The 10,938-nt window shown below is 39.9% G+C and overlaps 1 pseudogene; it reads right to left on the bottom strand.

The window, feature by feature from the left end:
- Positions 1-7,275: 7,275 nt before the first annotated feature.
- LOC118851763 lies at positions 7,276-7,730 on the bottom strand (annotated as a pseudogene).
- Positions 7,731-10,938: the final 3,208 nt, after the last annotated feature.

The raw sequence follows: 10,938 nt of genomic DNA, 5'->3' as shown, positions 1-10,938 counted from the left end.
GGCAGGGTAGACCGTGTACCTGGCTTCAATACCTACTCATACATGCTTCTGTTACTTCTGGCAAGGTATAGTAAATGATAAACCCAACAATATGATTAGATGGGATGGTCAGTTCACTCAATCAACCAGAAAATTCTCTAAACTGATCATTTCTAAATAATGTTTAGTCTCAATGGAAAAGCTTTCTGCTTTACTGAACTGGGGACATAACGCAATATATTCTGAAGATGTGTAGGGATATAAATTATGCCCCACATCCAGTCATATGAAATTACCAAGAGGAACTAACCAAACGTAGAGAAAATGTTCAGGATACTCTTCAAAAATTGTACGTACAAAACCAAGTGTGGAAAATCAGTGGCATGACAACGTTCAACGTGTATGACTTTGGCAAGTCACTTAATTTTTTTCTGTGGGACTTTACCATAGCATAAGAGACCCATATAGTTCTCTGGGCAACACTATCATATTTATAGTAATTACTGCAAAGAACTTATGACTCTTAGAGAACCAGGTAACAATCCTCCCTTGACTCTCACTTCCCAATGCACACTAGTGGCCTTTTATCTTCTCAGGGGCTTATACGATCCTAAGTACTAACTTGGATAGGGACACTCTACCCCACCTTGTCCTTTCTGCAAGGAGAAGAGCTTGGAATCAAGAGGCCTATCCCTTGGTGGGACCTGTACAGGGCCTGTACAATCTATGTGACTTATATTACTGCCCTGGATGAGGTCCAAATTAAGGGTAAGGTCCAAATTTGTTCTTCTGGACAGTGGTCCTGTGCCTTGTTACTCCTTGATTGGTCACTCATGGATCCTCCAGGGCTTCACTGACTGGGCTGTCTTTCACATAGCTACTCACCCCCCAAACTCTTTCTCTGTCTGTCTTTCTGTCTTTTCTCTTTCTGTTTTTCTCACTTTTTCTCTCTGTTTGTCTCTTTCTCTCTCTGTATCTCTCCTCTTTTCCTCTTTCTCCCTCTCTGCCTTTCTCTCTGTGTCTCTCCTCCCTATTTCTGCCTGCCTGCCTGTCTCCTCTATTTCTCTCTCTCCATCTCTCTCTCTCTGCCCATCTCCTTCTTTCTCTTTCCATCAGATTTTTCATAGCACTGGATCCCCAGCATTTTTATTACATATCTGTCAGATGGAAATTGGCCAAGTCAGAAGCCCATCCATTTGCACTTCGATTTAGTGTAACTTTGTGACAACAGCTTCAGTTCAAGATTTCAAACTGAACTATACAATTAGGAAGAACAACGAAATATGATGGTGAAATACCTTCTAAAATTCCCATTTATCAGATGCTAATACATAATAATAAGCAATCAACTCCTTCTCAAGAATCAACAACAATGTTGCTGTACTTCTTTATACATCTTGCTAGAGCAGGCTGGCAACACTCCTTGGGACTGGTGCTCTCTCGTCACAATGTGTTATTCCTACTGCAAGCAGTGAGTTCTCATCTTCCAAGGTAAGAGCCTCTTTGCTTTTGAATTTATATCTATAGCAGGCATGTGCTCACATGGCTCAGGAAGAGTAGGCTAAGCCCTTCTTCCCACTTTGGTCTCCCTGAAAAGGTATGAATTCTCTAGGCAAAATGAGATTCAATAGATCTTCTTACCTCCTACCCCAGCCCCAACTATGAGGCCTTTGTTCTAGCATGAATTAAAATTAATACATTAGTTCATGTACCTGAGATAGGCTTTTAAAGGGTAAGGCATGCTACTTCCTGAGTAGTGCCAATTATTCATCCAACAGGACTATTCTAGGTGTTGGATAAAAGATAATATATTAAACCCAAGACATGTCACAGAGGAAAAATGAATGAGAGAGAAAGACAGAGAGAGAAAAGAGAGGGATGGAGAAAGAGATATGAGGATGATTATTGATGATGATAATGAAGGGGGAACCATTTAGTATAAGGAGAAGAGAGAATATGAAAAAAATCCAAAAAGTGGAAGGCAGGTGAGTGTGAGTAAGGAGAAGAGAGGAAAAATATGAGAGTTTCGGGAAACTCATAAGAAGATTCATATGGAAAAGTAGATAGGGAAGAAAATCAAAGAGCACTATGGAAAAATGAACGAAGTTAGACTGGCACCACTAAATTTCCAAATGAGCTGTATAAAGTTAAGGGTAACAGATTAAAACAAAAAGAGATAGTTGCTCTAGTCTGCAGGTTTGAGGGGTCACATTGTGACTATGTCATCCTAGACCTTCACACACTGTTAGTCAGCTCCTGCCTGGAAAGGTCTCAGTTATGTCATTTTGATAGTGGTGACCCAATCTTAGAGACTGATTGATAACATCCTGAGTTGTCTACAGCATCGAAATGTTCTGAAAGATCAAAACAAGTCAACTTTATATTTGGAGATTAGAAGATGATATCTTTGGCAGAATGCCACAAGAGGGAAAGATGATTTTTATAACCCCTTCTAAGTCTCTTCCTTTATAACAGAAGTTCTTAATATTTTTTATGGCATGGTCCCCCTTGGTAGTCTGGAGACGTCTATGGACACCTTCTCAAGAAAATACTTTTAAATGTATAAAATAAGATGTATAGGATTACAAAAGAGACCAATTACACTGAAGAAATAGTTACCAAAATACTACAAAAACAAGTTCACAGACCCCAAGTTAAGAACTCTGTTTTTATATGAATTGTATTTCCAATCATGAATGTTTTACAGAAAGAATTATAATGTTAATTAAATTCCCCTTAATCAGAAAATATACTCACCAGTTGAATCCATGGCATTACCAGCTTGGGATGATGAAGGGTGAGATTTAGGACTGAATGACATATGACCAGGGGGAAAAGAATCTGATGCTTTTCCAAATACTCGTACTTCACACAGAGATATCATTTTTTCTCTTCCTGGGTTGAAAATACTCACATATCTTCCTCGAATCATCCCACATCTGAAAGTCTCTGATTTTTCATGGCTCAAGAAGCCAATGACTGCACATCTGAAGGCAAACCACATTTGTATTTGTAAGGATGCTCTTGTGTTTATTGAAAACAACTTATATAGAAATCAGTCGAAGATGATTAGTTTCTGGTCCCACTTATTTTAGGATGGTTTCTCAGACTAACATTCAAACCTATTTATTTACTTGGAATAATAAAAAAGACTTGTCAAAAGAATATGACAGAAAATTATCCCCATTATTGGAAACATTAGCATCTGCCATCTCTTAGGAATACATATGTTCACAGAAATATTTTACTTTCCTCCCTCTAGTCACATTTAATTCCCCTATCATTTTTTTTTTTGCTGTTACAGTCACTAAGTATTATTCATTTTTCCTCCATGACATGTCTTGGGTTTAATATTTTATCCTTTGTCCAATACCTACCATAGTGATACTGGATGAAAAAAAATGACATTATTCAGGAAGTAGATTTAGATTGACTAACGAGACTCATTTATGTACTGTGGGTCATGGATTAAAGTAGCAAGGTAGTTTGAAACCCAGGCATTCTAGTGCCTAACATGCTCAATGGTAGAAACCATTACAGTTAAGAGCCCCAGAGGGAATGGTTATAGGAGATGAGGAAAGCTTCTGTTTCTACTCCAACCCCTGCCTGACTGAAGTATAACCTGTGAACTTCAAAAAGCTGAAGGATTTGGAGTTCTCACTAGCATCCTAAGAATGTTTCTGGACCATTTAATGGCAGTGTCTGCCTTGGGAGCTGAGAAAATACTAGAAACACCGAGGAAAGGCAGCTTCAGAACTCTACAGGGAACTCATCAGAAAGCTACATTACGCCTAAGGGGAACTTCATGAGCCCCCCTTGAAGGGGAGAAAAGGGCTTCCAGGAACCAGGACTGAGAGTTATTATTATTGAGAGATTAAGAGTTTAAATAAGAAAAAAAGGAATTTAGATAAGAGATGAAAAAGATAATCATGGTTACATAGAACTAAAATTTTTTTGCATAAATAACATTTTTCTCAATTATGTGAATGAGACTATAGATAAAATGTTTATCAAATTGGCAAATGGCATAAAGAAGACATGGTTATCAGGTATGTAAAATATGGACATTATAAAACAGTGTCCAAGTGATCTCCATAGACACAAAGAGTAAGCCAAATCTAAGAAAATGAAATTTAATAGATGTACACTTAAAGTCCTACATTTTGGGTCCAAATAATCAACTGTACAAATACAGAGCAGAGGAAGCAAGCTTGGTTTATGCATAAAAGATGCAGAATTTTTAGTGTCTCATAAGTTCCCTATGAATCTATAGTATGCCACTACAACCTCTACAACCCATACCCCCAAATCTCCAATTTTAAAAAATGAGTTTACAGAATGAATACTCAAGAAACTTCAGTCGATGGTTATTATCTTTAGGATGAAATATAAACTCCTCAACTCAGCATTTAAAGACTTTCCCGGGCTGGATTCAGCCTGCATCCACGGACTTGTTTCAAATTACTACTCCCTATTACGTACTTGACAGTCCAGCTCAGCAAGTCTATTTGCCGTTCCACAAAGTTGCCCTTCCATCTCCTCTCTCCGAGGCTTTGCACAGGCCATCCTGTGTACCAGGAATGCTGTTCCTGCTCAGCTCAGCTGCTAAGAATCCTTAGCTTCTCTTAAGGCTCAACTGAGGTGACACTTGGGAATGCCCTGGGAAACATTCCCTGACTTCCCTAGTCTTTAGTCGTCTCTACCTCCTTGTTCTTTCTTATCAGCTGATACATTGTACAGCTCCAGGAGAATGTGTAGGCCCCCCCAACACCTTCCTTTTTGGTTCCTCCCCTACTGTATGGAGGATATAGGTTTCTACTTCTGAGTGGGGAAGTTGCCCAGTGGCAAGATACAGATCAGGAAGACTGGAGATGACCCCTGATGCAGTGGGAGACCTTGGCCTTTTTAAGTGAAAGTCTTTTCCAGGTCTCAGTTGACTGAGGCAGCACCCATTTAGTGATTAAGGCTAGGTAAGAAATGAGGCAAAGAATGGCCTCTTTCACCTAGTCAAAAAATAAAATAAAACAAAACCAATTTGGGAGGGGAAGACCCTGAGGGTTTCTGGCCAAAACAGCAACAACTGTTATTTACTGATGATTTTGGAGGAGAGAGTGAGGCTGGTGACTCTGCACAGCCTTCCCTCACTTAAATCCAATGCACTTGCAAGTCATAGCATCAACTTCCTGATATTATGGTCCTCTTCGAGAACAAAGGACAAACAACAACCTGGGGAAGTTGCAAAATGAAGTGACAAGATTTAGCATAAGGACAGAGTGGCCTAAAGGTAACAGGTAAGGTGCTTGGGCAGCCTAGTGGAGAGAGTGCTGGACTTGGAATCAGAAAGACCTGAGTGTGAATCCTACTCAAAGACACTTCCTAGCTGTGTAACCCTGGAAAAGCCACTTATTCTCTCCCAATCTCAGTTTCTTCACCTATAAAATGGGGATGATAATACTAGCACTTATCTATAGGGTTGTGAGGCTAAAAGAAGAAAAAATACATAAAAACACTGTAAACCCAAAGACACTATGTGAATGCTAGCTTTTATTATAAAAATGTCAAGGCCAGAGAGATGTAGAGACAACATGGGACAGCAGGTTTCTCCTTTGCAGGACCGGGACCAGCCTGCACTCCCCCTACACCATGATGAACTAGGTATAGGAAGAAGAAGCTGCAAGTCCCGACTAATGGTTAGATACCAAATGGGGAAAAATGTACTCTTAAAGGGAGCCTCTTTGTTTATTGGGTCCAGAATCTACCCACATCCTATGCTGTGAGAGGTCCCAGATCCAACGCCTCTGAGTCTTCACCTAATGACTGTGTGTCTGAGCTGAATATCAGTTGGGTTCACATATCTCCTGGGTTCACAACAGCCCATGTGCTGTCTAGAGTTATCTGAATCTGGAACAGGCTGCAGGAACACAGCAGTAGATGGTTGTTATACAGTGTTGAATTGTCATGACTGAATCAATGTTGAGAGTAAATCAATTTATAAAGTGAAGCATGCTCTGTTTGTTCTGTGGGAAACGACCCCATTGTATAACAGACATACACAAGGACTCAGTGAAGTCCCGCATGTCCAGGAAGTAGTGGGGTTCGCCAGATGCGGCAGCTCAAGAACTGGTTTGAATTGGGTAAATGCACACAAATTGAGATGGTCGGGATACCCAGGGAGGGGTAGAGCTACTTCACTTTCTGGGATCCATAGGGAGAGCAGTACTGCCCAACACTTTCAGATGATGGGTGAAGTTCACCAAACACCAACGTGAGCATGCAACTTGTTCAACCGGGAGCCTTCCTCGTCAGAGTAATGTTAGCAGCAAAAGGTGGCCTAATTTGCTTTCAGAAAAGAACCAATCTGGCCTAGGAAGACCCTCAGAGCTTGCTTCAGTTCTTACCTAGCTTTTAATTACTGAATGGGCTTTGCCTCAGAGAAACTGAGACCTGGGAAAGGCCTTAACTTAAAAAGGCCATGATCTCCCATTGCATCCCAGGCCATTGCCAGTCGTCCTGACCTATGTCTTGCCAGTGGATTTTGATGACTCTGGAGGAGAGAGTGAGGCTGGCGGCTTTGCACAGCTCTGCTTCACTCATATCCAATTCACTTGCAAGTCAAGACATCACCCTCCTGATGTCATTGGTCCTCTTTGAGGAGGACAAAAAAGCCAACATGTTAGCAGCACCACCTGGTGGTTTAAAATAGAAGTTCCTTGAGGTAGGGACTTTTTTTTTGCCTTTTTATCTCCTGCATCTATCTCAAGACCATGCACATGTTATGCATGTATTAAATGCTTTTTAAGTCGAGTTGAAGTGGAAATAATACTCCCACCATGGCCTTCCCAGAGTCAGCCTGGGATCAATTCTTTACCCCTTGACCTTCTCCAGTGTTTCAGAAGCCATCTCTAATACCACTGACACTCAGTTCATGCACGGGCATCACCCCTTCACACCAGTACCAATACATTGTTCTCTCTTCCATTTCTCAACCCTTTGGTAAATATCCTCCACATTCAAATCTCTTGCCCCACGAATCCATCACAACTTGCTAAATTGCAACCCCCCTGGATTCCTCCCACCATCTACTTCCTTTGCTCCTTTGTTTGTTTGTTTTTTTAGGAGCAGATAGCAAGTTTATTTGGTGAAAGCAGAGAGCAAATAGGCCAAAGAGGACATACGGTGGGGATTGAAAGGAAGGATGTTGGTAACCCTGAAAATGTAGTTAGTTGCTTCAGGGGCAAGAGGATGATTTTCACACTGAGAAAGTTAGGGGGTTCTTTGTGGAAAGGGAAGTTGGTCTCAGCCATTCGGCACCATCCGGACTAGCTCTTCATAGCTGATACAACCGTCGCTGTCGTCATGCCCTGCCACCAAAACTTCCACTTCTTCCTCTGTCATCTTCTCACCCAAGTGATGATGACGTGTCGTATTTCAGCCCCCATGACTGTGACGTTCCCTTCCTTATCAAACACCCGAAGTTCTTCTACATAGTTTTCATATGTGCCCTGGTCCTTATTCTTTGCTACGGTCTGCAACATTGGCAGAAAATGTTCAAAGTCCAGCACCTTCACATTCATCTCATCACTCTTGGGATTCCCTAAGACCTTGAGCACCTCAGCATTGGGAGGATTTTGGCCCAGGGTTGGCATCATGTCCCTACACTGGCTGTATAAGATCTTTCCAACTCCTGTTTGGTCAAGCATCTGGAAGGCCTCCTTGAATTGGGCAGTCTGATCCTCCATGAGGTCACACATCTTGGCTGTGCAGCTCGTTCGCTTGTACTGCTGCTGCTGTATGTAATGGCTCCCTATTCGTATGTTGTTAAACAAAGTCGGAGAAAATCATGAAACCATGCCAAATGGGTTCACTACAAATTTGTTATAAAATGTCCAATGAGCCATCACAGCAGCCAGGAAATCCTTTTCTACCTTCCTAATAACAATTCTATCTTATTAATCACAGAGCCTATTCTTTCCTCATCTTTTTTTTCCTCATCTTTTCTCATCTTTCCTCATCTTTCCTCAAGCCCTCTACAGTACTCCTCACCCTCTCAGGTGAGGATCTCACCTCATTCTTCACTGAAAAACTGGGACCATTTACCTTCTTTTCCCTCAATCCTAATCTCATATCATTCACACATCTTGTCCCACAATTTGCTCCTTCACCCTTGTCTCACATAAAGAGCTCTCCCTTCTCTTTGTCCAGGAAGGTCCTTCTACATAACCTTTGACCACATCCCATAATCCCAACCCTCTTCTCCAGGATGGACTTTATATTACACTATCATGCAATCTATCTAGAATATAATATGAATGAATACTTCATGAAAATATAGGAAATCATTGAGGAAAGTGGCAGAATGATTTTTAGGTCAGATAAGAAAGTAGTAAGAGGAACATTTTTTTCTTCTTTTAGGTCAAATATGATGCAGCATTCCTTTAGGGGCTGGCTCCCATTTAGGTCTCAAACTGGACTACTAGCCAAATCCAGGGTCCTCCCTATTTTTGTTGAATGCATTCTCTCATTTTAAAAATACTTTGATTACTTGACTGCAAAATAGCCTCACATGGGAATACTTGGAATAACCAAGAAGTTCACATCCATGACATCAATTTCACTGCTTTGATTTCATGGAATGTAGGGAACCTAGTCAAGCACAAATTCTCACATGAGATACTAAGGGATTATTAAGTGAGAAAATATTAAATATTATATGATTGAGTTATAAAAAATTCTCATTTTCCCCAATTATTACACTTGGTCATATCTTCATGTCTGAAGAGACCAAAAATGCACATTTTGCTATAATATCAGCTTTTAATTTTATCCTATAAGATACAACATTTATATATTGCTTTAAAGCTTGCAAAACATTTAGAAATATTAGTTCATATTACTTTCAAGGAAAAAAACTTAGATTCATACCTGGCATTCAACGTGCCACCATGAATAGGTGAGTCTCCTACGAGGATCAGCGCTCCATGTAATTCTTCAGTACAACAATCTTTTCGGGGGGTGATTGCCACAGATTTCACCGTTTGTGTAGACCCCAAATCCACTATCCACCAAGGGTTATCCTCTCGGTATGTTTGAATACAAGTGCCTTTTTCAAAATCACCTAGTAAAGACCCATCCACAGCTCTTTCAGGAGACCCAGAAGGAGTGGAGATGCTAGACTGGAAGGCAGGTTTCCCCTTTGAGAGCACTGGAGCTGAAATAATGAGATATGTAAGGGCAGACTCCATCACTAGGATGAAGAGTTGTTCCCTCCACCCAAAGACAAAAGAAGTACTGCTACCTTAAAGAGGTGATATAGAACACCTAGCTATCATGCACTGATGTTGCTAATATCTGTCATTCTCATTTTTATGAGTTTACAATAGAATTCTATAAATATGGTATATTATACCCTCTTCTTCTAAGTATTATCTTGTTCAGTCGTTTTTGATTCTTCCTAACCCCTTTGGGGTTTTCTTGGCAAAGATACTGGAGTGGGTTGCCATTTCCTTCTCCAGCTCATTTTACAGATGAGGAAACTCAGGCAAACAGGGTTAAACGACTTGCCTAGGGTAACACAGCTAGTAGGTATCTGAGGCCAGATTTGAATTCAGGTCTTCCTGACTCCAGGCTCAGTGCTCTATTTCCTGTGCCACCTAGCTAAGGAGGTGGGTGGAAAGGAGAGAATTAAGCCCATGTGATGGTTTGCATAATTGTCTTAGTTCTCATTTTACTTAGCTTGTAGATATCTGGCTTATAGGTCAAATAACATTTTCTGTTCATTTTATCCTGATATGTACAATTTCTGAGAAACAGTAACAGGCTAACAGCATGCACGTAAGAGGTTAGAGATGATGTTAAGGTGAATTGAAAAATGGTATGGTAGATTTGGGGCCTTGTCTCTAAGGCATCTGCTGGCTATCACAAGCATTGATTTAATGTTCCTGGTAACTGCAGTCTAAATAATATGGAAAAATGAGAAAAAAATTTTGGACAGAATGGACTGAACTGGGTAGTTTTTTCTAACCAATTCACACATTCTATATGTATACATTTTAAACTCATTCTTTTCCTAAATAGAACCTGGGTTCTTTTCTAAAAAACTTATAGGATAAATGAGTCAATTAAGTCCAACCAATTTTATGTAGTGCATTCCAGGTAAAATTTCCAGAAAACACTAAAAGTCTCGAGTTCATATTTAGAGATGTTTGAAAATATCTAATTACTAAAAATATGGAAGCATCAACTGAAATAAAAGAAAATAAAAACTATAAAAGGGTCCACTAAAAGCTGTATGCTTCTGGTAGTAGTTCTTAGGATACAGGTCCTCCTCACAATCTTTATCACAATTCACAGAGCTCTTTCTGAGAGGTAACTTGAAAAATAGGGCTTGTGTATAGCATATAAGTTGGATATAAATATTGACAAATGTAGGAAAAGAGAATATAGAAATAAGTAAAGAAATGGAAAATGCAGAGGAAAGTAAGGATTGGAAATAATTTTTAAAGAAGAAAATTTGAGGAAGTAATATTAGAAGACAATATACTTAAAGAAAAAACCTTCTAAGGAATGTTACCTCTACTGTAAGAATATTATAAAATTGTCACTGATTCACCGTGGTGAAGAAAATATACCCACCAAAGTTATTATCTGTGTTATCAAAGTTATATGACGTAAGTGAAGATCCAGCACTTCCAGTTTTCTGTTGGTCCTCATTAGCAAAGGAAAACAAACCCCAAGTTTTTCCAAAGATTTTCACATTGCAAAATGCTAAAACCTTTTGTTTCCCTAGATGGGCGATTGTCACATATCTTCCTTTCATGTTCCCACAACTGAAAACGTGTGTCATCCCTCGGCCCAGGGAAGGAATAATTGCACATCTGGAGAGAAACAATATTGACATGTGAGAGTTTTGTGGTGATTAGATACAGGCTTCTCAGGAGAACAGCTGAAGATGAATAATTT

This window comes from Trichosurus vulpecula, chromosome 5 (genome assembly GCF_011100635.1).
Source record: "Trichosurus vulpecula isolate mTriVul1 chromosome 5, mTriVul1.pri, whole genome shotgun sequence".
In the NCBI taxonomy this organism is placed as follows: Eukaryota; Metazoa; Chordata; class Mammalia; order Diprotodontia; family Phalangeridae; genus Trichosurus; species Trichosurus vulpecula.
The sequence above is the reverse complement of the archived record's forward strand: the minus strand, read 5'-3'. Positions and strand labels throughout refer to the sequence as shown.